Consider the following 26,456-nt stretch of genomic DNA (forward strand, 5'->3'; position numbering starts at 1 on the left):
ATGGAAGAGAAAATCAATAAACAAATCTACCAATTATAATAATCTCTAAATACTAAACTAAGATAAAAATTAGATACAGAAAGCAAACTCCAAGTCTACAGATGCTCCCAAAGTCCATCGCCTCAATTTGGGATGATTCATTGTCTATTCATGTATTCCACAGATGCATGTACATCAAGTTGATTGTGGAGGTTTAATCCTCTGCTCCTGAGGCTGCTGGAAGAGATTTACCTTTCTCTTCTTTGTTCGCACAGCTCCTGGGGTTCAGCTTTGGATTTGGCCCCGCCTCTGCGTGTAGGTTGCCTGAGGGTGTCTGTTCTTTGCTCAGACAGGATGGGGTTAAAGGAGCGGTTGAGATAATGGTCTCCTGCCTCTTAGGCAGGTCCGGACTTTTTCCCGGACTCCCTCCCAGCTAGCTGTGGCCCACTAGCCCCCTTTAGGCTGTCTTTACGCAGCCAACCCCAGTCCTCGCCCTGGGGTCTGACCTCCGAAGCCCGAGCCTCAGCTCCCAGGCCTGCCTGCTCTGGCGGGTGAGCAGACAAGCCTCTCGGGCTGGTGAGGGCTGGTGAGTACTGGTCGGCACCGATCCTCCGTGCGGGAATCTCTCCGCTCACGAAGGGGCTTCCTAGTGTGTGGAAACCTTTCCTCCTTCACGGCTCCCTCCCACTGGTGCAGGTCCCGTCCCTATCCTTTTGTCTCTGTTTATTCTTTTTTCTTTTGCCCTACCCAGGTACGTGGGGAGTTTCTTGCCTTTTGGGAGGTCTGAGGTCTTCTACCAGCGTTCAGTAGGTGTCCTGTAGGAGTTGTTCCACATGTAGATGTATTTTTGATGTATTTGTTGGGAGGAAGGTGATCTCCACGTCTTAACTCCTCCGACATCTTGAAGGTTCCCCATATCAAAATTTCTTAATCTCTTCACCTGTTGATCAGCATTTGGGTTGTTTCCAGTTTGGGACTTTTACAAACAAATGTTAAACGTTGCTACAGACATTCCTGTATAAGTCTTTGTATGGACATGTGTTTTCATTTCTCATGTAGATACCTTGGACTGCAATGGCTGGATCATATGGTAGATAGATGTTTGACTCTAAGTAAATGCCAGACTGTATTCCATTTTGCATTCCCACTAGCAGTGTAGGAGAGTTCCAGTTCCTCCACATCTTTACCAACACTTGGTGTACTCAGTCCTTTTGATTTTGCTTTTTAAACAGATGTGTAGTTGTTTTAATTTGCATTTCCCTAATGACTAATGATTTTGGACATCTTTTCATGTGTTTATCATCCATATGACTTCTTTGTGGAAGTGTCTATTCAAATCATTTGCCTATTGTTTTATTAAATCATTTGTTTTTTTAATCACTGAAATTTGAGAGTTCTTTCTTTATTTTAGATGCAAGTCTCTTATCAAATATGTTCTGTGGAAATATTTTCTCCCAATCTCTAGCTTGTTTTCTCATTCTCTTAACAGTGTCATCAGAAAGACCAGAAGTTTTAAATTTTGATGAAATCCAATTCATCAGTTTGTTCTTTTATGAATTGTATTTTTGGTGTCATATCTAAGAAATCTTAGCCTAGCCAAGGTCATAAAGATTTTCTCCTATGTTTTCTTCTAGAAGTTTTAACATTTTAGGTTTTACATTTAGGTCCATGACCCATTTTCAGTTCATTTTTATATATGGTGTAAAGTATGAATTATTATTTTTAAATTTGAATATCCAATTGTTCTAGCACAATTTGTTGAAAAGACCATCCTTTCTCCATTGCTTGCTTTTGTACCTTTGGGAAAAAAATCAGTGTCCACATATGTGTGAGTCTCTTTCTGAGCTCTCTGTTCCTTTTCATTGATCTCTTTTGTCAATACCTCATGTAAATGTTCAACAATCAGCCCTCGGAAAGGACCCTGTTTGTAGTTTATCAGTGGTGTAAATACTCTCATGGTGGCTGATTTTAAGCTTCCTTCTTTCCTCCTTCCTTCTCTCCTTCCTTCCTTGCACTCTTGCCCCATCCCTCTTTCATTCCTTTTTTCCTCTCCCTCCTTTTATTTTTTCCTCCCTCCCTTTTCTTATTCTCTGCCCCATTCCTTCTCCAGAATTTGCATTCCATGACAGAAAGATCCAAATGCTTGTCTTAGTCGTTGCTTAGAAGTGTCAGACACACAATAGATGCTCAGTAAATATTTGTTGAATGAATGAATGACCCATTTTTAATGCTGTACTTCCAGCATTTAATAACTGTTCAAAGTAGATGGAATATTTTTTTAAATTTCTAAAAGAATTGTTATACAATTTTTAAATGTTACTTTCCATTTACAGTTATTACCAAATATTGGTTATATTTCCCGTGTTGTACAATACATCCTTAAGCTTATCTTACACCCAAGAGTTTGTACCTCCCACTCCCCAACCCCTATATTGTCCCTCCTCCCTCTCCCCATTGGTAACCACTAGTTTGTTCTCTATGAGTCTGCTTTTTTGTTATATTCACTAGTCTATTGTATTTTTTAGATTCCACATATAAGTGATGTTATACGGTATTTGTCTTTCTCTGTCTGATTTGTTTCACTTAGCATAATGCCCTCCAGGTCCATCCATGTTGCTGCAAATGGCAAAGTTTCATTCTCTTTTATGACTAATATTCCATTGCATATATATACCACATCTTTTTGTGTGTGTGTGGTATGCGGGCCTCTCAACCACTGTGGCCTCTCCCGCTGTGGAGCACAGGTTCCGGACGCGCAGGCTCAGCGGCCATGGCTCACGGGCCCAGCCGCTCCGTGGCATGTGGGATCCTCCCGGACCAGGGCACGAACCCGCATCCCCTGCATCGGCAGGCGGACTCTCAACCACTGCACCACCAGGGAAGCCTCACCACATCTTCTTTATCCATTCATCTGTCAATGGATATTTAGTTTGTTTCTATATCTTGGCTATTGTAAATAATGCTGCTATGAACATCTGTGTGCAAAAATGAGATAGTTTTAAAATAACCAAATACTGTTTAGCACTTTCAAGTTTGCAAAGCACTACCTCACATGTCATCTCATACAACCTGGGCACCATCCTGAGAAGCAGCCAGACAAGGTGTTCCCCTCCCCACTTCACAGATGAGGAAACAAAGACCCAGAAAGGTGGAGGTGCCCACCCCAGGTCACACCACAAATGACATAATCTGCAGGGTCTGACTCCACGTTTGGGGCTCTTCCCCAAGGCTGCCCGTGACCACCTGGCTCTGGGGGAATCTCAGCAGGGAAGGCTGGTGGCTTCAGGGAGAGTTGTCCCAAGGAATAGGAAGGCAACAGATGGAGAGTGGGAAGGGGCAGATGATACCAGGGGGAGGCCTACCTGGGCCACTACCAGGCTGTGACTCTCACCTCAGGGCCAAAACAGTGGTGACATCAGCCCCCCCACCCCATTCCTGTTGCTGGATGTTCACGGCCCCCTCCCCCACACCCACCTTCCCCCAGAGAGCAGGCTCACTCCTAGCATCCGCGTCTTCTTACATGTCTATAAAAATGAACAGCAGAGACTGAAAGCTAGAGACCCACAAGCTGAATTCAGTCCCCATGTATGACTTATTTAGTCCCTGCAGGGTTTTAAAATGTGGGCCAATTAACAGAGCGGGAGACTCCACGTGGGTAGTTGATTTCTTTTGGCAAAGAGGGAAATCTGGCCACCCAGGCCCACAATACCTTCTGGATGCCCCCTGAGACCAGATAAGTGTTATCCAGGTCACCACAGTCCCCACCATTTCCTAGCACTTCTCCAACCTCGAGGACAGCCATCACCTGCTGTTTACTTTCACCCTCACACTGTTTATTCTTATTGTTGAGAAACATACCTTGGAACCCATACCGCTAACGAAAGGAGGAACACAAAACATGTAGGACCTCATGATTTTATTACATCATGACAGGTAGTCATCTGAGTCTGAGCGCCTTGATTTACATCTGCTTCTAAATACACCCTCTCAACAATCCCACAAAGAAGGCTTGGAGAACGACCATTTAGGAGAGGATCCTGGGGTTCAGAGGTTGAGGGGCTTACCCAAGGCTTTATAACTAATTGGAAGCAGACATAAAACTTGAAGACAACATCTCACCCGGCACGGAAATCTGCATAAATTGCCTTTGCAGGCACACGCTGCCTTTGTGTCCACTGTAGGACAGTGGGTGCAACCTGACGGAACAGCCCTGTGTAATCTTCCGCGGGCCCATTAGGTGGCGCCCTAAGCCAACAAAGCTTTTCGGGACAATGCCTTTGTGTAAATTGGTTTTCTTCCATTATTACTGAATTTTAAGCCAGAATGGTTTTTCCACTTTCTCTAGGAAAAAGAAGAAAAGAAAAAAAAAGGTCTTTCAGCACAAAATAGAGCATGGCTTTCGTGCCAGGCGTAAAATGAAATTTGCTTTAATCCATCGCCTAGGGAGAAAGTGTTTATGTGTCACAATTGACATCTGTTAAATTTTAAAATGAAGTAAGCAAGCAGTAAGAAGGTCTGAAACACATTCTTTGTTCAAGAAGTTGTGCAGACACTGCTCAGCTGTTCTGTACAATTAGAAATAAAACAAGCACCTTTTCTTCCCCAGCATGCCCCGCTGAAAGCCCCAATGAGGAAAAAGACCGAGGGCGATGGACCTGGGCTCCGAGAGAGGTTAGCACCTGCCTTCCAGCAAATCTGCCCGCACAGCAGGGATGACCTGCTTCTGCCCAGAAGGCCTCCCCCTCCTCACCTGCTCCTTTTTTTGCAAAGTGTAAGAAAGTGTGAGGAATTTCAGAGCAGCCAGGTCAGTTTTAACCATCAGCATATTTTATGGTGAAATCTATTCTTAAACCGATAGATATTTGTTCTTTTGTATTTCACACTAGCAAGGAATCTGGAACCAATCCCTCTAAAGTCAGCCCTTCCTATCTATTATTCAAGCTTCGTTATTAAAAAGAGAATGAGAGCAGACATAATTCCAATATGCAGCTTCAGTATCAGTTAACAATCTGGCCTTTTGATGATATCCTAAGACCATCAAATGAGAAAACAAGGCCTTGCCTATAAAACCAAATATTATAATTGTGGAATGGGGTATTTGTAATACCCATGTAATAAGTGAAATACTTTTTTGGTGTGTTAAACCATTGAGATTTAGGCTTCATTTGTTATTTCAGCATAACCTGTCCCATCCTAGAAGGTAGGACTGTGCCTTTGATCACTGGAGCCTTGAGCCCTAGGTAAGGAGTCGAGGGAAAGAAATGCTTGTTGAACACGACTCATTTGGACAGTCTTCCCTTCGATTATTTGAAATTCTTCAGTATCCATGAATAAACTCTCCTTTCTGATCAGTTAGTTTTGAGTTGGGGCTTGCCATTTTCAACTAAGACGTCTGCTTAACATAAGTCATTTCTCTCTCCTGTTCTGGAATCACTCTTCTTTTTTCTGATAAATAACTCTTCTTTTCAAATTTTTCTTCTCTTGTCTTATACGAATTGGTAAAAATGTACAAATGAAATACATGTAAGTATTTAATTTTTGTTTCTTTTATTCAGGAAAATGTTTTCAAGTTTAATAATGGCTTTCTTATTTCAAAAGCATGATGTACTTATTAAAGAATAATCAGAAAATACATGTGGGCCAAAGAGGGAATAAAGTGCCTACAATCCCCATGCCCAGAGAAAACCATGATTCATATCTTCCTGTGTGGCTATAAAGATAGTATGATTTTTACAAAATTGTATCACATTATATATATTTTAAAATCAGATTTTTTTCCTTGAAGTACATCTTTTCGTTTTGGTAAACATATTTCTATAACACTATTTCAATGACTACACAATAGTTCATTCTGTGACTGTTTGATCATTTAAACATTTTTTCTATACGTGTTGAATATCATAAACATCTACCAGATCTTTGTCTGAATTGTATCCTTTGTTAATTTCTTTTTTTAAAATATTTTTTTGCCTGCTCCGGGTCTTAGTTACGGCACACGGGATCTTCGTTGCCGCATGCAAGATCTTTCGTTGCGGCATGTGAGATCTAGTTCCCTGACCAGGGATCGAACCCGGACCCCCTGCATTTGGAGCACGGAGTCTTAACTGCTGAACCACCGGGGAAGTCCCAAATGTGTCTTTTATTTTTACTCTGGGTCAATGAAAAGACACATCTTTAAAGACTTTTGATACATAGTGCCAAATTGCCTTCAGAAAGTTTCTGCCAAATTAGAGAACATAAGTGCCCATTTCCCTGCCGAGTATTGTATCTTAAAATATTTCCAGGGCTTCCCTGGTGGCGCAGTGCTTGAGAGTCCGCCTGCCGATGCAGGAGACGCGGGTTCGTGCCCCGTTTCGGGAAGATCCCACATGCCGCGGAGCGGCTGGGCCCGTGAGCCATGGCCACTGAGCCTGCGCGTCCGGAGCCTGTGCTCCGCAAATGGGAGAGGCCACAACAGTGAGAGGCCCGCATAATGCAAGGAAAAAAAAAAAAAAAAAAATATTTCCAACTTGGTAAAACTCATTGTTTTACCAAATTACAATAATAGTTTGTATTCTTAAATTACTAGTAAAGCTTTTTTTCATATGTTTATTCTAATAATTTTTTGTTCATATGTTTGTTCTATTTTTCTGTTAAGGTATTACTGTTTTGTTGTTGATTTGTAACAGCTTTTACATATTTTGGAGATTAATTCCTTCTTATCATGTATATTGCAAATATTTCCCCAATTTTTCATTTGCTTTTTAATTTTTTATATACAGGCATCTTATATTTTATAACATCAAATGTACCTAGCAATCTTTTTTTTTTTTTTTTTTGTAATTTCTGCCCTGGAGTCATGCTTAGCCATGTCTTCCCCATCCTAATATGACATAAATATATGCTCATATTTTCTCCTAGTTGTTTTGTGGTCTCATCTTTCCATTTGAACATTTAATCCCCTTGGAATTTATTTTGGTATATTAGTTTTTAACCAGTTGTTCACAGACTATGTAATTAGTCTTTCTTTTCCCCACCTACTGCAATTGCCAATCTAATATATGATAAATTCTGATTTCTGGATTTCTAGTCCAGGAATCTATCTTTTCATTCCTACATTGGTAACAAGCTTCCTAAATTAGAGTATTTGGAAATATGTCTTATCATCTGGTAGAGCCTGTCCCCTTTAATTTTAAAATATTATCTTAGTTACTCACAAATATATTCTTCCAGTGGAATTTAAAAATCAATTTGGTAAGTTAAAGAAAGTAAAGTCAGCAGCCCTAGCCTTCTCATTCAGATGCATGATGTTTCTCTGCACTATTCAGTCTTCTTTCTGTCCAGGTTGTATATTTCTGCTGTATTTGGTCCTAAGTATAGGATCATTTTTGTTGCTTCTGTGAATGGGATATTTTTCTCATTCTATTTTCCAATTTTTTTTTTTTTTAACATCTTTATTGGGGTATAATTGCTTTACAATGGTGTGTTAGTTTCTGCTTTATAACAGAGTGAGTCAGTTATACATATATATATGTTCCCATATCTCTTCCCTCTTTGTCTCCCTCCCTCCCACCCTCCCTATCCCACCCCTCCAGACAGCCACAAAGAACTGAGCCGGTTTTATGACACTTAAGAGCATCAGTAAGAGCACTTTGAACAACCAAAAGGAGTTGTCCAATTAAAATATTATCACTAAAATATATATATATTGAACAGAATAGGTTATTGTTGTTTTAATGCCTGCTGACCTGAATAGGAGAGAGCCTTTATTATTTTTCCTGCTTTGGCCTATAAAGCTATTAACTGGGGTTTTCCTCTTAGCAGTTAACAATAGCAAAGTGAAGACGGCATCTAAGCTGTGTTCAGCCCTGACTCTTTCTGGTCTTGTGGAAGTAAAAGAGGTATGTTTGTAGACGACCTTCTTTGCTGGGAATTTAAGCCTTGGGTGACTAAACCCAGTATCTCTTTTGTCAGACGATACAGAGAGAATCTGGGAGAAATAACAACCCTGAAGGTGAGGTGATCAGTGTCACTCAACTAGGAAACAAGTTGAGAAGGGCTCTGCATGGGAGAAACCAGATGCCTCGAAGGACGAAACCTCTGAAATCAATCTCCTCTGAAGAGACTCAGCTTGGGCCCATGTGGGTTGGGACATATTTTGGTCTCAGTACTAGTGGTGACCACTGAGGCATCTCTTAGTGGACACGAATCTTAGGCCTAAGTGAAGGGCAGTTGCCTGTATTTTCCTCAGCTTTTGGGTGGGAGGCTAGAATAGGTTGGAGGGGGAAATCCTTTTCTGACAATTCATTAGAAATATTAACATTAAATAGAGGTATTTATGGTTCTCCATTCTTCTCCAATGCTGAAATTTTCTTGTGTGAGAAGTGTTATACCACAATAGCTGTTATACCATTGATCTGTACATGACCTAGGGCCTCAGTTTCTTCACACCTACCCTTTCTTATTTTTCTCTTTAGTTAAAGTTCTTCCATCTTTTATTCCAAAATATGGGATGTTCATAAAAATTCAGTTAAGACTGAAGAATATAAAGTGACATCTCAGGCCTTGCTTACACTTTCCTCCCCAGCGGGAGCCACCAATACATTTTTTGGTGTGGCTGTTCGGACTTCTTTTTATGTATTTACAAGTGTGTTTTGTGTGTGTGTATACACATTTTTTAATGTAAATAAGGTCGTATGTATACAGTGTTCAGTCACTAGCTCTTTCCCCCACCTTTAGCTGTCTTTGACATTATCCATCTTAGTGTATTGACCCACTTTCTTACTAATTATGGAACGGCGTTCAGTGCTCTAGATGGACTGTGGTTTATGTAGCGGTTCCATAATTGTCGGACATAGAGGTAGCACCCCCAGCTTCTTCCCGACCTTTCCTGTCTGCTGCTTCTTCCCAAGGAACATAGAAAGCATTTCCCTCCCCCCGTGGTTCTCTTTCTCTACTGCGTATTTCATTTCTAGCATCTTTACTGTGGGCATGCTCCCCCGCCACAGGCTTCGATTCCATTCAACAGCCTCTTCAGCATGTCCGATTCATCTTGATAATCATAATCATTACAATCTCCACAATGCCTCGCACAGTGCCTTGTACCTAATAGACAGATATTTGATAAAACTCTCCAAGGGGCAGGCTCAACATAAACACGTAGACAGAAGTTACACTCCAGGGTCCTGATCAGTGAGAAACCGAACGTGTGGCACGAGGCAACGTCTGCGATCTCCTGCTGTCATGCGCTTACTGCAGACGTGAGCGTTTGACACCTGTGAGGGGGACATAGTACACCACCATACGGTAGAAAAAGCGTGGCCTAATCCTCTGATATCTTGAATTTCAGCTGCAGCGCAAGTTCTTGAGCCCCGAGGAGATTCAGTCTGTCCGAGAACACCTGGGTTACCACAGTGACAGCCTGCTCTCTGTGCAGATCACAGGAAAAAAGCCCAATTTTGAAGTGGGTTCTTCTAGTCAACTTAAGCTTTCTACTACCAAGAAGTCTTCCGGTGAGACTGGCCTAGGGATATTGTTCTGTCTGAGTGGGCCTGAAAAGCCGTATTAAAAACTGAGCCAGAGATCTGAATGAGGTGGTGATATCTTTAGAGGATCATTCCCTTCCTTAATTTCCCTCATTTCCAAGTGGAAGAATGCTTAATGTACTGTTGTTCTGGGCATATTCGGATCCAATACTGAAATGATGCGTAGATATTACCTAGTTCAGCCCCTTCTTCTGCACCAGAGGACACTGAGGTCTCCAGATACTAGAGGTCAGACTCCCATAGTTTCATTAGTTAATGAAGTCTTTCCAGACCCCAGAATTATGACATTTACCCTCAGAAGACCTCACAGTGACGGTCATGGCGGATAAGAGTGTGCTATTCCTCTTCCCATGTGTCCTTTTCTCTGTGCCACTGAATTCAGCTTTTCTTTGAGGATCTTAAGACACTTATAAAAATATCTCCTCTCAGAAGATTGCACTCCACCCTTTTTCACCATTCTCACCCTTCCTATCACTATTTTTTAATGCCTGAGTTGAGAAAAATTGTCCTAGCTGTGAGGTATGCAAAAATTTACAGGTATTCACACTGCTCTGTTTTGACTGTCCAGCCTAAATCTTCAAGAAATCCTTTAGCATCCTAACCTTTGGAGTCACAGTTCCAGAATGGGTAGGAGCAGCTTAGATGGCCTGCCCTGTGGGAGATCTGAGCATCCAGTGTGACAGTGATCTCTGGGGGGTGCACTTACCCGCCAAGGCCCATTCGTGGACTGGCCCACACTGAACCCTCAGCTCTTTCGGGCCCAGAGAGAGAATCAGGAGGTGTGATTTGCTACTGATTTGTTGTTACGCCACCGCCATCAGCTCTTGAGCCCATTTTCTTGTCTGTAACAGGTCTACATGAGACCGGAGCTTTGCTATTTATAATGCTTTTTGGTACAGTTTCTTGTTTCATATTCAAATCTCCTGCAGTGGGCATAGGGAATCCTATTAGCCCCATGTTCTAGGGATGGGAACTAAGAGAAGGAGGAGAAAGCAATATGGAGTGGAAGTTAAAAGCGTTAGGTAGACTCTGTCTGTACTTGTGTATTTGTGGCTGGGTGTAACTGGCCTAAGTATCTAAACCTCTTTCCTCATTTATAAAATTAGGATGACAAGAACTTTCCTCATAAGGTGGTGAGCAGGACTAAATTAGATCATGTATGTAAAATGTTTAATGTAGTATCTGGCACAAAGCTTAACAAATGATGGCTTTTATTGCCATAAAGTGATGGGTCCCTCTCATGCCTTTATAAGTGATAGAGCTGGGCCTTGAACCCAGGTCCAGTGTGTTCCCTGCACAGCCTCAGTAGAAAGCACTTACATGTGCTTGGAGTTTGTTTCCAGCTGCTTTTCTGGAGCTTGTTTTCTTTCATTGGTTGGATTCAGGGAAGCCTGCTATGGACCCTGCAGCTGCCAAGCTCTGGACCCTCTCAGCCAATGATATGGAGGATGAGAGCGTGGTGAGTCAGCACTGTGGTCACCTGATTGCTTTCTTTCAGGCCCCACTTTGGGTGGGAATGTTGTTGTTTGGAGTGGCCTCTCTGGGTTTGTAGGTGTGAAAGCATTTAAAGCCCAGCCTTGTGGCTGTGCCTGCCATTGGCATTTTTTGACTCAGAAGGAAACTCCTCATTAGTGGCATTTTAAATTTCTTTTTCAGCATCTTTCCCCCCGCAGATTTTCTTGTTCTCACTTCATGTGATATATTAAAGACTCTTGTGGGCATGCGTAAACCTGAAAAGAGTTTGTCAGCTAAAATATTTTTTGGCTCCTTCGTCTGGGCAAGTCACCAAATGCTCACTGTCTTAACAGTAATGCTCTTCCAACTCAGATCAATGCTTTCTGTAATAAAGTTCTTCATTCCTACAACTATTGAAGTTAGAGTGGTAAGCAAACTAGGCGACGGTTTGTGCCCTCACAGAGCTTACAGATTAACTGTCTACACGTTTATCGAAGAATCACACAAGTGTATATATCATTATCTGCCTTTTCCTCTGGAATTATATAGAAAATATTCCATTCCCTTTTCTCACACGACAGCCCTTTATATATTCGCATAAATATAACGCTTCTCTCTTTGTTCTTCCTGCCCCCTCCCTCCCTGCCCTCCACACACATATTCTCTGCACATCATAAATGAGTCCCCAGCCCCCTCACAGCCTAACACAGCTTCTGTGCACGTAGTGTACTCACTATGTGGTCAGCTTGGGCGTGATGATCAAGCCCAGGTAGGATGATGGCTGCCTTCTACATAGATGGGCAAACTGCTGCTGTGGACTGTGGCCACTTCACCTGTTCATTAGCAGAGACCATGACTGGGTCATTAATGGCTTCGAACATTCTCCAGGATCTCATTGACTCAGATGAACTGCTGGATCCAGAAGATATGAAGAAGCCAGACCCAGCTTCCTTGCGGGCTGCCTCCTGTGGGGAAGGGAAAAAGAGGAAGGCCTGCAAGAACTGGTAAGCCTTGGGGTGAGAAGAGGCTGCCAGGCTGCTTCCAGCGGCTTCTGATTGTCAAGGAATCGCTGTGCTTCACAATTACTAAAACATGTTTTATTGTAAAATGTATCAGACGGTTAGAAGAGTATGCTAAATAAGTACATTTTAAAGAACAATAAAATGAACACCCATGTACTGCTCACCCAGCTTAAGTACCAGGAACATGACTTGTTCCTTAGAAGTCGCCTCTGCCTGCTCCCTCAGCTGCATCTCCCTCCCTCTCCTTACAAGAGGCTACCATTCTCCCAAATTTGTGCTAATCTTTGCTGGCTTTTTCGATAGTTTACTGTCTGTGTGTGAATCTCCAAACAGTACATCATTGAATTGTGGAGCCCAAAGCTGACTAGGCCAGGAAAGGTCAATGCTCCATATCTGTGAAGACTCCCAGGGAAAAGGTCTGTCAAGGATTTGGAGTTCCTGGGTGGTGGCAGGTCCCACTCATCACCTGCTAACTTTCCCCCAGCACCTGTGGCCTCGCAGAAGAACTGGAGAAAGAGAAGTTGAGGGACCAGATAAGCTCCCAGCCCAAGTCGGCTTGTGGAAACGTGAGTATCTGGTTGATTACTCAGTATTCACAAAGGCCTAAACTAAACACAGGCCAGCTCCAGCTCTACAGAGTTCACTGCCCAATTATTTTAATAATAGGTGAACGTGTGAGAACGTGTCTCTAGGTAGTAATGGGAAGAGGGCTTATCTCCTGAGAGTGGGCAGCGCACTCATGCCCGTAGGGGAGGCACTTGTCATTTCTTATTTTTGGCCCCTTTCTTTCTGCTTCACATTAGGCCTGATGCTACTCAGCCATTTGCTGAGTGTGGCTGTGATTTGAACTGCTGAGAATACAGAAGTATTCACCTAAGGGACTTCTCTAGACTTTTGTCTTTCATGAAATCAGAGATCTTAAAGCCTCTTAGTATTTGGATCCCAGTTGGACCTACAAATGTACGCAGTCATTCTCTTTAGGCCACTGTGGCCATACCATGAAATTTGGGATCCCTTTCTTCTGGCCTGTATCTCTGGGAGAGCTGACACTTGGCTCCCCTGTATGATGGTCTCTTCTTTCAACAGTGTTACCTGGGCGATGCTTTCCGCTGTGCCAGCTGCCCCTACCTTGGGATGCCGGCCTTCAGACCTGGGGAGAAGGTGCTCCTGAGCGACAGCAGCCTCAAAGAGGCGGCCGCTCTGTCTCCAGAATGAATCCAATGGGCTTATGACTGTTTCAGCTGATAGATTATGACAGAAATGATGCCATGTGATTTCTGGAGTTGGGTCCTGAAAGGCTATGCAGATCCCCTCCAGTTTTCTTGGACCACTCACTCTACAGAAGTTTCTTTACTGGGTCCTCACTCTAGAAACCCAGCCGCCATGCTGTGTCTATTTTCCAATTTTTATGACTGAACATTATTCCATTGTATGTATGTACCACCATTTATTTATCCATTCGTTGTTGATGGACATTTGGGCTGTTTCCACCTTTTGTGAATCGTGCTACTGTGAACATGTGTGTACCTGTGCTCATGTGACTCCCTGCCTTCAGTTCTTTTGGGTGTGTACCTGGGGAGTGGAATTGCAGGGTCATATGGTAATTCTATGTTTACTTTTTGAGGAACTCCAAACTGTTTTCCACAGCAACTGAACCATTTTGCCTTCCCACCAGCAATGTACAAGTTTCAATTTCTCTACACCCTCACCAATGCTGGTTATTTTTTTTAATTGCCATCTTAGTGGATATTGAAGTGGTATCTCATTGTGGTTTTAACTTGCATTTCTTTAATGACTAATGATGCTGAGCATCTTTTCATGTGTTTATGGTCTATTCTGTATCTCCTTTGGAGAAATGTCTGTTGAATTCCTTTGTCCATTTTTTAAGGAATTGTTTATCTTTTTGTTGTTGATTTCCTAACTTTTGGACAGGAAAAAACAGCTAATTGAAAGTTGCCATTTCATATAGAATACTTTCAAAAGCAAAAACTAGAGGCAATACAAAATGACTTAAATGATAAAAATTTTTTAAAATGTTTGAGTGGTTACTATATGCCAGGTATTGTTCTAGCATTTTCCACATATTAATTTATTTAAATTTCACAGCACTACAGGGTAGGTACTCTAATCAGTATCTCCACTTCACAAATCAGAAACAAGAGGCACAGAGAAGTTCAAATTCACATAAATGGTAAAATTAGAATTTGAACCTGGGAACCACATTCAATATCCTGTGATAAACCATAGTGGAAAAGAATATGAAAAAGAATGTGTGTATATATATATATATATATATATATATATATATACATACATATATATGTGTATATGTATGTATAACTGAATCACTTTGCTATACAGCAGAAATTAACACAACATTGTAAATACTTCAGTAAAATTGTAAAAAAAGAATCTGAACCTGGGATATCTGACTCATCTTTGTGTTACTCAGTAAATAAGAAAGATTTATTTTCTTACATAATAATAAGTACTTAGGGAGGCATTACCAGCATTGATTGGGTTAGGAGTGAAATATAATTCATGAATCAGGATTTTTCTGTCTTCCTAACATGAAAAAGTTCATCCTAAGCATGCTGCTTTGGCCTCGAGATTGTTCCCTCATGGTCACAAAATGGCTACAACAGCTCTAAGCATCACATTCTTTCCCAGCAACATCCAAATGCCAGAAGCAGAAGGTCTCTTTGGTTTCTTCTTCTTTAAGAATGAAGAAAACTTTCCTAGAAGTCTTTCTGGCCCACTTCTCATTGGCCAGAATTGTGTCACATGCCCCACGTTCAACCAGTCTCTAACAAGGGGAAGCAGAACTACAGTTTGGGACAGAGATAAATCAAGATTTGTACTCTGACACTCCAGTGGGGTCCACCCTCCCAGAACCACCTGCTGCTGAATTCCTGAACAGAATCGCTTTTCTGTTAACCAAGGACTAGGACATGGCTATCGGGTTGGTGAGCAACAACTTCTGCCACATTGACGTTTGCCTCGGCAAAGCTCAATCAAGGTCAGTGATGTTTCCTCCATGGGCCAGTGATTCCTCACCTTTGATTTCTCCTAAGTCCTCTCTCTGATTCCTTGTAGGCCATGGATGCAATGCATGCAGGAGAATTTGAAATTCTGTCACACAACTATTTGCAAAACCCCGTTTGCCAACTTCTTTCCTGCCTCTGTTTCCCTCTGTGGACCACAGGGGCTCTCTTAGGCTGACCTTTGTGAGTTCACGCTGGTTACAGATTTAAACTGTAAGCACCAACAACACTCGTAAAATCCTAGCTTCCCTATGTAAAATTTCCCCAAAGTAGTGCTTAATTTCACATGCTTGCCAAATCCTAAATGCAGAAGCAAAAGCTGATTTACCTTTGTGCTGAAACTAAAGCTAAGCAAAGCTCTTGGCTTTGGGGACACACACTGGTGTCCTGGGCAACACCTCATAGCAGGGATTTAAGTTAGGGGTCTCCCTGATATTTTAAGTGTCATTGAACTGCTCTGGCTAAAGAGAAGTGGACAAAGCTTTCTTCCACGTGTACAAGGGTCACAGGCTACCTCTCCAAATGACCAAAATGAAGTAATCCTGGGACAAATCATTTAATTCCATGTTCATACGGTGGATACACTGCCTGGAACATCTGTGAATTTACCTTTTCCTTTTATTTTTCTGCACCCTGCCCCAAGCCAAATTTAATGTATTTCTGATAATGAAAACAAAAACAAACACACTTAACCTTCAAAAAGGCAAATGAATGCCAGTCACTTCAGAATCTGAGACAAATTATCTGTAAGCATCTGGTCGCTGAATCTACGTGATGGTCCTTCTGCAATTACTCTGGAGCTTCTGCAAGGTGGCTGTGATTTCACAAAAAGCCAACTCAAGTGGGAAAGCTTGTGGGAGTTAATTTCTTCTTAGAGAAAGGTAGGGAGTTTCCCATCACAGGAAGGATTCAATCAGAGAGTAGTTGACCTTTTGTCCAGGATTCTTGAATTTGGAGAGGTTGAACATAAAGAATTTATTTAAGATCTCTTCCAAAGGATTCTAAGATGAGTCAGAAAAAACTCTATATTCATATGGTGCTTTACAAATCATAAAGCCCTTAGATACATGTTTTATCTCATTTAAGCTTCAAAACAACTCTATCACGTGGGTGGGTTTATTACTTTCATTTTAGAGATGGAGAAATCAACGTTCAAACAGAGGTTAAGCAATCTTTCCAGACTCACACTTTTGGGAAGCGGATGGTCTTAGGACATCGGGGTCAGAGATATGGCCAGTCTCAGGACAATGGGTTGTTGGCCTGAGGCCGGCCCATCAGAGACATCGACTTTGGGCAGCCAGGCTGAGGCCCAGAGACATATCTGGTCTGGACCATCCCTTTCTCCTACGCCCTCAGTCTAGTCCTCGGCGAAGCTGTGTGTCCTCAGGGCCTCTTATGGACTCTGTCGGTTACTGTAGTGTGGAGCTTCCTGTCTCCTCAGAAGTGGAGTTTGTGAAGCCCAGGGTTTAAACTTGCTCAGTGTTTCAGCCCATTCCTGGGGTATTTCCTCTTTAAAAGCACCACCGGCAGAGTCACCCTAAGAAGGGGGCTGTCAGGGCGGCCCTCAGTATGGGAGGAGGGTGTATTTCTGCTCCATGGGGGTCTTTCCAGCCATGCCAACCTGGCCACTCCACCTAGCCCGGATTGTGCAAGCACAAAGGACAATGCCACTGCTTGGTGGGGAAAGAATGCCGGGGAGGGGACAGGATATCCGCATCAATCCCCCGCAGCCCCCAGGCCCTGGCTGGTGGGAGGACAAATCCCCTTGTGTGAGGGCCTGGGAACGGAGCTTTCTTCCACGCTGATCTTCCTATCAGATTTTGCCCTATTCTGGTAACTCAATGGGAAATGAATCCACCCAGGAGTCTGGGCTGGCCCCCGAAAGGAAGGTAAATGTAACAAAGAGAAAGTCATTGCCAATTTTAGAGATCATGTGTTCACAGGAATAAATAGGAATACAGCAGACTGGGAAAGTGGGCGTTTCACCACACCTTGTATCTAAACAGGCAATAGTCAAGCCACGCTTTGTATCTCTTTTCATTTGGGTTGGCCGGTGGGGATAAATGAGGGGGAATAAAGTATGTACAGATTGCTTCAAATATAATAGCTCTGGGTTAAAAAATATATATATATCCAGTCTTGATACTCCTAATGCACCAGGAAATAGTTCCATTTTCAATGAATCTGGAAAGAATTTTTTTCCCTCTTGACTAAATATCTTTGACCACATAATATGACGTTTGGGTCTGTTGGCGGTATTCTGACTCTGAGGGTCTGAGGAAATTGATGTTCAGAGAGAGGTTGAGTGACTTGCCCAGGGCTGCACAGCTTGGAAATGTGAAGCCGCGACTCTCGCCCAGTCTCCTGACCCTTCAACAGGTGTCTTTCTGCGCACCTGGATAAGGCAGGGCATGAGGGGGGCCAGGCACCCCACTACAGAGCAGGATAAATACATCGATACTAACTTTTATGATTATTTCACAAGTTCATTCTCCCACTCAAAGTACAATGGAGGCTCAGAGGAGGGATGCTCAGAAATAAAAGTGGAAGCAGATGTTTTCTGTCTTCTACACCAGGGCTTTAGAGACACAAGAGCTTAAAAATCGGAGCTCTAAAGGAATTAAAGCCCTAAGTTTATGCCAGAAACTATAGAGAGCGGAGAAGAGAGAGGCTTAGGGACCAGGAGTGTCTGGGCGTTCACACACCTCGCTGAGAAAGGGGGCGTGGCACATACATTTCACAGGCACCCAAGGGGGATGTGGGGATTGCATGCCTCCCAGCAGCCTTGGAGATGGAGCAAGGAGACAGAAGGAGCGCTTTATGGACCAGGGACGAAAGCCTAGGACAGCGAGGACACCTCAGGGGCATGGCAGAGTGTGCAGTGACCAGGGACCAGGTGGCTCCCGCACATGACTGCCCTTCCCCGCATGCCCCGTCACCACATCAGCCCCTGAAGTGTAGGCACAGCCCTGGGAGCAATGGAGCTGAAATATACTGGAACCATACACAGTTGCCAATTTTTGCTTAGAAATGATCAAACCGCAGCTATTTCATATTGTTCAGCGTAATGTCATAGGAACCCCAGAACTGGCTGCAATTTAGTTTCTATCACCCAGCAGAACGGGAGTTTGAAATGGAAATCAAATTCAGTGGCAGTCAAACAGACACTTGGATTTCCTGCCCCCTGCTTGGGGGCCACACTGCTCACACACTGACACCAAGCAGTTCTTGGAATGCCCAGTGGTTCAGATCTCCTTCTCCAGGGGGCGCCTGGGACGTTTCCAAGACATTAGGTTCTGATTAGAATGGATTCTGCTCCACAACCTGCCATTTCAGACCTACACACCAATTCCTGTATTTTGATGGACCATGCACGAAGCAGGGAGAACTCGTTCTCTCCTTACAATTCAATCCAGTTTAAAGTCTTACCTGTGTCGCATGTGAGTACAGGGTTAGAGAGATATAGGTCATTTCAGAGAACAAGCAGGTGCCTACAAATCCTCACCGCGACTTTGTAAATGGGGTAAGTTTTGCTGTAGGCTTCTTACTGGGGTAAGGCAGGCTGGGTGGGGAAGCTTAGTCCCCTCTGGCTGAGGACTGGTAGCAAGGACATTTCTGGGAAGCTCATCAGCACTCACTCCTCCTGGTGTGACACTTGTGTGACTCTTAGTGTGATATGTAATGTGAGGAGTCTTGGAAGAGCTGAGGAAGTGATTGCCAGAGAGGTCGGAAGGCATTGCCCCTCCAGAAGAAGCCATATCTTGGTGTAGTGCAGTGACTCATACAGCCAGGGGGACAAGGACAACTCTCTAGGGCAGTGGTTCTCAAATTGTGTGTCGAGGCATCCTGAGGTGCCTCACTGAACACATAGGAGCACTGTAGGATAGTTTAGATTTCTGAGGGAAACGCGTTAACTTCTCAGATACTGAGTAAAACTACTAGCTCAAGATAGCTTATGTTTGAACATTAGGTCATGACGTCATGTCTTTGTGAAGCTGGGTTTCAGATGGTTGCTTTGATAAAAAGCATGCACTGGGCTTCCCTGGTGGCGCAGTGGTTGAGAGTCTGCCTGCCGATGCAGGGGACACGGGTTTGTACCCCAGTCCGAAAGGATCCCACATGCCACGGAGCGGCTGGGCCCGTGAGCCATGGCCACTGAGCCTGCGTGTCTGGAGCCTGTGCTCCGCAACGGGAGAGGCCACAACAGTGGGAGGCCCGTGTACCGAAAAAAAAAAAAAAAAAGCATGCACTATGCAAATATCAATGTGGAATAGGAAATAATGATGTTGGTATCCAATCTGAGTCCAAGTCATGCAGTGCCCAACACTACTATTAAGAAATTGTGGTATTAAAAATGAAATTAAAATATTATTGCTTATTTTGATCTATTTATATTTTTTTCACATAGGTACTAAGCCATTAAGATAGATAATTAAATAATTTAATGAAAATAATTTAGTAATTATTAAATTATTTGAAACTAATTAATAAACAAATCTTTGGGATATTTCTTTTGACTTATAGGTGCCACGAAAAATTCCTGAGATGCTAAGGGAGCCGTGAACCAAGAAAACTGGGATATCTCTGCCCTAGGAGGTGGGCAAGCTAAAATGAACCTGGGCCCCTGGATGAACCACCCTGCATTGCCCACTACCCTAGATGGTCTTATGAGAGAGAAACAAACTCTATTTTGTTTGAGCCATTGTACTTGGGGGCTCTTTGTTACAGCATCTTAGCTTGTTTCCTTGCTGATACAGTAATGCTCAGTAAACATTTGTTGGTGAATAGACTTGGCATTGATTTCCTCTATAGTTTCATATTCTGGATTTGCTTATGGAACTCTAATAAGAAGTGGGTTATGAAAAAATATATATATAAAACAGCAAGGGTCCATGGGAAGTATAAAGGAAAGAAGATTGGATACTCACTGGTCATTTGAGTAAGTTCCTTGAATGTCAGGCTCCTCATCTGCAAAATGGGAATAATTTATCTTGTATAACTTACGGTAGTGGAAACTGGATAAGATAATAATCATGAAAATACTTTGAGGAGTATTATACAAATAGAAGTAGTCTTAATTATTGTAACATTTACGAAAATACTAATGACTCAAGGATTATCTTCAAAGGGGCTTGTCCATAAGAAGGAAAGCCTGAATTAGTGGAGAGTCTAAATAATCGAGTTTCTTCTTCTTTTTTAAATCAAACTTTATTTACTCAAAAGCAGTTAAGCACTGCCATTTAGAGGCTAAGTTTTAACAGGTAAAGAATCATTTATCTCTTGAAAGTAAAATTCCAGCCCCAGTAGCTTACCTATTTATGTGGCATGACTACCGATAAATTCATCAGGGTCCCAAAACATTTAATTCTCTTAAGTAGTTAAGAAATCTTCTGTTTTATTGATACCTTCCATTTATTAAAAATCTTTCTTGTCTTTGTCAATGCCATTGTTAAACCCCACTCCACCCCCTGTATGAGTTCTTATAGTATCAAATTAGTGGGACCTGATTTTATAACAGTTTGGGATAAATCATTCAGATCCAAGGAACCCAGGAAAGAAAGATTTGAGAGGTGCCCTGGAGGGGGAGGGGTGCCAGGCTGTCTGGCATCCACTCCCCTCTGTGACTGTCCCCTCTTGTCCCCTCTTGAGGGGTTTTCCATCGTGTGGAGCCTTAGGGGTAGGAATACAGTCAGGGGATTAGGCTTTGCCATTTGGGCTCAGCCTCCCTTCCAGGCTCTGAAAATCTGAAAACCATGGGGCAGTGGTGGTCCCGGTTCTTTGCAGGCTAAGGAGGGATGTGCAGGTCATTCCTAGGACGTGGTCCTTTTCACAACCCCCTTGGTTCTGGGATCCTAACCTACCGTCAAGTCAGTGAACCCCAAATGTCCTTCCAATTACACCCTGCTCTGTCCAAGAGAGCCAGAATCAGTTTTTTTATTTGTAAATAAATACAGATAGCCTAACTACTACAATGTCTTTTTCTGAACAGTTTTTCATCTGCAAACACTTTTTGAGCTGTTTTAGGGTGTTATTGGTGCTAAGTGTTTAACAGGAAGGAAATCAGAGTGATTTTAGAAACAAGAGCGCTCAATCCTGTTTTGATTGAGAATTCCTGAGCTGAAGATTTAAGATGTATCTGGAAGAAGTCTGTGTGCTCTTAAAACGTAGCCATGTTTCCATAATTGATATATTATACCTTTTTCATATTCTTCATCTCTGTGTGGCTACAAAAATTATAAAGAAAAGTTTCTCTTCCCAAAGGAGAACTCCTCTATGGAAAACTTTTTTTTTTTTTAAAGCCACAACCATACTTCTGAGAATGTTTATCTCACTTTACTAAAACCTCATGGGCATTCGTTATTCTGACACTTATGACCAACCACCTTGGGAGAAAAAAAGAGAATGTTTCTTTCCAAATATGTTTACTGTTCAATTAAAGTGTGTATATAGTGGAGAAGGGGGAGGATGGATTTTTCCTGAAACTTTTGAGAGGCTAATTATTCAACGTTGTCTATTTTAAATAACATTTATTATCTGAAATTATTAAGAATTTAGGTGTTTGGAGGTTGACTTTCTTGATGTTCGTGTTATATTCAAAGGAAATGGATATAACACCAATAGCTATGTTTTGGCTGAGATATTTGCTCCGAAGAAGAGACTCTAATTAGGAATGCAAGTCCGCCTTTTTGTGTATGGAATTATTTCCCTTACCTTCCTCATTTTTGATTCAGCTCTGTCTGTCCTGATCACCCAATTCAATCACTTCCCTCTTTATCTACTTCTCTCCAATTCCACGGCCACCATCTTGGTCCAGGTTGCTGCCACCTTCCACCTGTATTAACGCCTTTTATCTGCCTTCATTGCCTCTATTCTCACCTCCCACTTCCAATCCCCATTCCATTTTCAAGAGCTAGAGAAATCTGCTAAGCACACAAATCTGGTCATTTTATCCTCTGTCAAATATCATTCAGTGTCTCCTCATTGTTCTTAGGATGAAAAACAAAATCCTTAACAGACTGAGAAGGCCAACAGTATAACTGCATTTTTAACATTAAGAAAAACAACACTGAGGGCTTCCCTGGTGGTGCAGTGGTTAAGAATTCTCCTGCCAACGCAGGGGACACAGGTTCGAGCCCTGGTCCGTGAAGATCCCATGTGCTGTGGAACAACTAAGCCTGTGTGCCACAAATACAGAGCCTGTGCTCTAGAGCCCGTGAGCCACAACTACTGAGCCCACGTGCCACAACTACTGAAGCCCGTGCGACTAGAGCCCGTGCTCCACAACAAGAGAAGCCACCACAACGAGAAGCCCGTGCACCGCAACAAAAAGTAGCCCCTGCTCGCCGCAGCTAGAGAAAACCTGTGCGCAGCGACAAAGACCCAGTGCAGCCAAAAATAAATAAGTTAAAAAATAAATAAATTTTAAAAAACCCCAAAAGATGAAAGGGTCTTATAGTTCAGAATTTGCAAACAAATTCACCAGAGCTGGATTTTTAAAAATTCATAACTTGCAATGGCCTCATCTTTCAATAACCCTTTATCAGTAAATTAAATCTGTCAAATTTCATACTTTTGACAAGGAAAAAAAACCCTGAAATGGTGAAGCAACAGAAATGCCTGGTTCAACGGAAAGAAGATGTTGAAACTAAGCAAAAATGTTTAAGTTGGCAAAAATTAGAGCCAAGAAAAAGTGGAGAAAACAGGCGAGCCCATCCATCAGGCAGTGCCTGTGAAGTGGCCACATCCAGACTGGAACAGGCAACCCCAAAAGTTGAAAAATATGTGGACAAAATGTACCTTTGACCTAGTGTTACTATTCTTTAAGGGAAATGTGTGTGTGTGTGTGTGTGTGTGTGTGTGTGTATCAGTGGGAAATAAAACAATATGATACGATTTTACAATGAAATTGTTCAGGCTGCAACAGCTTCCTCAGCGCGCATGTATCATAAGAATGCGGGGAGCCAGAGGGAGATATTTAATGCCAGAAAGGAACAGCTCTCATAGCCCCTGACTTCAGGTGGGTCGGCCATTGGGGGGCTTCCTCAGTGGCAGCCCCAGCCTGCCTGCGAGAAAGGACTCATGCAAAACTCTATTTTTTATTCCCCTCGGCGAGAAGTGATCGATCAACCTGCAGAGATCCACTGCTTGCTGTAGGTTGAGGTTTAGGAGATCTATAAAATGGCAGGGTTGGCCATGAAAAATCTCCCACCTGTGCTGGGGATACATTCTTTAGAAAGCCAATGACAACGCCTTTATTTTCTGGAGGAGACGTTTGGAGACTATTACTTATTAGGCACTTCCCATGAACCACACGATGGTCTGAATTTCATAATGTAGTTAGGGTTATTCCCACTTTAAAGATGGAGAGATAGAGTCTTAGAAAGAGAATAGACACCTGCTGTTTCCTCCATGCTCAGCATCCTTCCCCTTTGTTTCTGGTTTTCTTTGAGGGACAGGCCTCCCCCAGTCTTGGTGGGAGTTGAGGGGAGGCTACCACCCATGGTATCCTGCTCTCTTCTAGCCAATCTTATGCTCTTCCCAAAGAATCCCAGTCTTGGTAAAGTACCATGGATGGAAAATGGTTGGAGGTCTCCTAAAGTATCTGCTCCCATGGTCTCCCTTCTAGCCTTTCTAAAGCCTGCTTCTTCAGCTTTTCCTCTATTACTTCCTTTCTGGCCTAAGTTGTCCAGAGTCGGTTTCTGTTGCTTGCAATCAGACAGTCTTGGCTGAAACGAGTCAGTAGCTTGCCTGCACACATTCCCACTTCTTGTTGCCTCAGTCTTTCTGCTTCCTCTCCTTACTGCCTGTGGTTATGATTTCCGTGCACTGGGTGCATGATGCATGTGGGCCTGACCCTCTCTTCCACACTAGGAGAGTGAAGGAGGTGGTGCGTACTATGCTCCCTGGGCACAGCTGCCCCAGTTCAAGGCCGTGGGTTTGTGTTTCTCAGTACAGCTGCACTGTATACAAGCTGAGCTCCCACCTCAGTGTGATTTGAAGGTGACCAAGTAGCCTGGTGGCCTCCACATATCCATCCCCAAACTGCATCTGTGTCTGAAACCCCACCATGAGAACCACTAGCTGTGGGACTGTTTCTGAAAGTTCTTGTTGAATAGTATTAAGCTAGGGGTTTAACTCTCACATGATAGTAGGTGTGTATTCAGTATCTACTGATTACCTAACACTTAGATAATGCTTTTGAATGAAATATTATCCATCACAATATCGCATGTATACATCTGAATAATAGTGGTATAACCCTATGCAAGACACATAAGAGATTGAGTTCATGGACAGTGAAGCATGCAGGTGGATTTGGGGGTCTCCTTGCACAAACTGTATGCCCCCATCCCCAAAAGCCTCATGTCCTGTAGGTGGGGAACCAGCCCAATAATCGCTGCAGTATTTGTTATCACATCAGAAGGATTCATTCATCAGAGAGCAGGGGTCACAGGGAACAGCACCGAGACAGACCTGTAGAGGTTATGGGTTCTGCAGGAAACCTTGAGCGTGTGTTTGACTTGGCGGGGGGCAGGGGTGGCTTTAAAGACAATTTTTTTTGCTGCTTTATGGCTTGTTTGGGTTTCTTTGAGCCAACTCTCTTTGAAAATGAGTGGTGGAAATGTAGTAAGTACAAGTCCTGATTTTAGGAACACCAAATTTCTTGCTAAAATTGCCTTGAAAACCTGGGCCCACAGCTGGGGTTTGGCAACCATACCCTGCGTGTTTTCCGGCTGAGTCTAAGGTGCTGTTGATTGTTTGAGGGATTTGTGTGGGCAGGGGTTATGGGAGGGTGGGGAGCCCAGTCTGCAAGGGGAAAAGGGATGTTTGTTTAATCTTGTTTGAGGATAGACCCTGTGGAACTGATTAAAGAAACCTCAGCTAAAGTTGGAGCCAGGCCCAGAGGGGAAGCTTTCATGCCCCACCATGCATGATCAATTACTCTGAACAGGAAGAGTCTTAGGTCTAGGACTCTATCAGAAGGTACCTCTACTTACTCTCCAGCAGGAAGAAAACTGCCCTCTACACAGGGCAGCCCAGCCAATCAGAGACTGTAGCAGCTCAACCAATGAGAAGCCTCCATGCTTTGGAACACTAGCTCTTTCAATGGACTCCTTTGGTTATCACAGCCCTGCCAACTCCCCCTTTTTTCTTTTTTAAATTAATTAATTAATTAATTAATTTTATTTTTGGCTGCACTGGGTGTTTACTGCTGCATGCAGACTTTCTCCAGTTGCGGCGAGCAGGGGCTTCTCATCGTTGCGGTGCTCGGGCTTCTCATTGTGGTGGCTTCTCTTTGTTGTGCAGCGCGGGCTCCAGGCACGCGGGCTTCAGTAGTTGTGGCACGCAGGCTCAGTAGTTGTGGTGCACGGGCTTAGTTGCTCCCTGGCATGTGGGATCTTCCCGGAGCCCGTGCTCCGCAACAAGAGAAGCCACCACAATAAGAAGCCAGCGCAGCGCAACGAAGAGTAGCCCCCGCTCGCCGGAACTAGACAAAGCCTGCGTGCAGCAACGAAGACCCAACGCAGCCAAAAATAAATAAATTTTTTTAAAAAGGCAAGTTCGCCTTCCTGGTTCTCTGGATTTGATGGTCCACCGTTTTTCTCCATCCTGAATTGCAATTACTCCGGCTATTCCCAAATAAACTCGCTTTAGATGGTAACATAACCGGCTATTATAGTGCTTAGGTTGACAGCCACAAAATGGAAGAGAGAGAGACATGGAAAAAGAAATAATTAGGGTGTGACTCCAGCCCAGCCCCAGGGACTAATAATAAAAGCCAGCATTTATTGATTGCTTAGTCAGTGGCAGGCACAGTGTATCCCTCATTTAATCCCCACAAGGACTCTGTCGTGGAAACGATTACTATCATCTCATCTTAGAGAGAAGAAACAGATTTGGGATGTTAAGTAATTTTCTCAGTCACATACCCAGGTCTGTTGCTCTTGGAGCCCTGGCCTCACTCCCACAGTGATTGGAAGCCTCTCCAGGGCTAACCTTTAAGGAAGGTGTGGCCTGTTCCCCAAATTTGTGGGCACACAGCCTGGCTCCAGTGAGTGAAACCCAAAGAGGATATTTTGCACCTCAATGTTATCAGCTCTAGGAGTCAGGGTATCAACCAACCTCAAGGGTGAGGCATTATTCTCAAGGAACCAGAGTGTACCCCAGCTATGTAAACTTGAGGCTCAGTCTCTTCATCTGTAAAATGGGGATGACAATACCTCCTATTTCAGGATTATCTTCAGTTAGAATGACAGAAAATACAGACTAACAGTAGCTTAAACAAGAGAAGTGTATTTTTCTCTTGCATAAACAAATTCTGGAGATGTACAGTCCAGAACTCACATGGTGGCTCCATGGTAATCAAATACCCAGGCTTTCTACATATTTGTTCTGCCATTCTCACTGCATTTCTTCTACTTCATAGTCCT

Source organism: Lipotes vexillifer, unplaced genomic scaffold, assembly GCF_000442215.2.
Source record: "Lipotes vexillifer unplaced genomic scaffold, Lipotes_vexillifer_v1.1 scaffold418, whole genome shotgun sequence".
Lineage (NCBI taxonomy): Eukaryota > Metazoa > Chordata > Mammalia > Artiodactyla > Lipotidae > Lipotes > Lipotes vexillifer.